A 2,441-nucleotide genomic window follows, 5' to 3' on the forward strand; every position below is an offset into this window, starting at 1 on the left:
TTGTTTTTCCATATCCTCCACTACCCACTTGAATGCTTCTTGTCCACCTTCACACATGCCCTACTGTGCTTGATATATGTCCACATGATCAATATATTCTACAAAAATGTAATGTTCTTTATATATGTTTTACTATCTTATTTTGGTGAAGATTGTATTGTTGAATTTAATTCACTTATGATTTGTGATGAATCCATGTTGTGACTTTTTTTGCGTCGTTCTTCATTACAGTCAATAATATAAAAAAAATCATAGGTCTATATTTTATTGATGTTTTGTTTGTCTGTAAGCTCAGCTACCGCCAACAATGTTTCAATGAACAATGCAAGGAAAAGCTTTGAGCTTGCCCTGTTAATATGTTGTGTAAAAGTTCTCCATGAAGTATGTTAAATATATGCTTCTGAGTGTCTATCTAGATATAGATAGTGATATATCTATATGTACGCCTACACAAATACCCACGCGTATGAACACAAGGTAATTAGAAATCTTGGTAAGAGAAGCTATAATACAGCAACACGTTTTGTTAAATATTTCAGGTTGATTTCACCAATATACTCTTCCACCAGTAACTGCATGAGGTTTCTTGAATCTTCACATCTATGGCAGGAGCCTAAATTATGTTCTCTCTTGTTAATTGGTATTATTGACTTTTCCTCTTGTTTTTAGTTTGATTTCTTGGCATGTTTACTAATGACCTAGAATACCTTATTAAGGTATCACTGAAAATAATAAACAGTACACATATGAAATCTAATATTTGATTAATTTGTACATATGTGTGGATTGAAAAACAGTTAAAACAAACACGATAATGAACATATCTGCACCCCTAAAGTTTCTTAGTGTATGTATAATATTTCCATGCTACTCCTTCTTTCACTATATTGTTCCAGGCAGCCATTAATTTGCTATTTTAACTTTTTAAAAGTAATTATACAGGGGCAGCCAGGTGGCGCAGCAGTTAAGTTCACATGTTCTGCTTTGAAGGCGAGGGTTCCCCGGTTAGGAGCCTGGGTGTGGACATGGTACTGCTTGGCAAGCCATGCTGTGGCAGGTGTCCCACATATAAAATAGAGGAAGATGGGCATGGATGTTAGCTCAGGGCCAGTCTTCCTCAGGAAAAAGAGGAGGATTGGTGGCAGATGTTAGTTCAGGGCTAATCTTACTCAAAAAATAGTAATTATGCCTTTACAAGAAGTTGCAAAAAAAAATGCACAGAGAGTTCCTGTGTTCCACTTAGTTTCCCCAAGTAGTAATAAATGTCATAATTACAGTACACAAATACAATACAACATTATGACCTTGAGATTAACATTCTTACAACCCACTGGCTTTGTTCAGTTTTCACCAGTTTTGCATGAACTCATATCTGTGTTTGTGTATATATATAGTTCCATGAAATTTTATCATACGTGTACATTTGTCTAAACACCACAGCAGTCAACACACAGATCTATTCAATCACCACAAAGGTCCCTTCTACCCTTTATATTCAGACCTCCTTTCACTCTATCGTTCCCAGGTCTTTGGTCAACAACTAACCTGCTTTCCATTGCTATAATTTTTTCGTTTCAAACATGTTTTATAAAGGACATACCATTTGTAACTTTATGCAATAGGCTGTCTTTACTCAACATAGTTCTCTTGAGGTCCATCCATGCTTTTGTGTCTATCAATTGTTTGTTCCTTTGTTACGCTGTGTAGTGTTTCATGGTATTGTTGATACACTTTGTTCAATCATTCATTCACTGGAAGTCATCTGGGTCATTTCCAGTTTTCAACTATCATGAACAAATCTTCAATAAACATTTTCCTAAAAGTGATTGCATGAACATAAGTTTTCATTTACTAGGGGTGAATGTCCAAGAGTGTGATTACTAGGTTGTTTTAATTCTGATACAGTCCAAATTATCCACGTTTACTTTTATAGATTGGGCTTTGATGTCATGTCTATAAACTCTTCATTAGCGCTGGGTCCTAAATATATATTTTCCCCTATGTTTTTGTCTAAATGTTTTACATTTGTGTTCTATTTTGAGTTAGTTTAAATCAGTTTAAACTATATCAGGTTTAGATCAACATTATTTGTTTGTTTTTACTATGGACATCCAATTACTCCAGCACCATTTTTAAAAGTTATCCTTCGTGTATTGAATTACCTTTGTACTGTCATGAGTTTAACAAACTTTTCAAAGGTCTATTTCTGGGTTCTCAGTTCCGTTCCATTGATTTATGTTTCAATCTCTCCACCTACACCTCACAGTCTTAATTACTGTAACTATATAGTGAATCTTAACATGGAGTAGAGTATTTCCTTCCTTATTATTCCACATTTTCAAATGTGTTTTAGCTGTGCTAAGTCATTGATCTTTCATATACATTTTAGAATAAACTCAGCTTACATACAAAAAACCTTTCTGGAATTTTAACAGGGTTTG

This window comes from Equus przewalskii, chromosome 11, assembly GCF_037783145.1.
Source record: "Equus przewalskii isolate Varuska chromosome 11, EquPr2, whole genome shotgun sequence".
In the NCBI taxonomy this organism is placed as follows: Eukaryota; Metazoa; Chordata; class Mammalia; order Perissodactyla; family Equidae; genus Equus; species Equus przewalskii.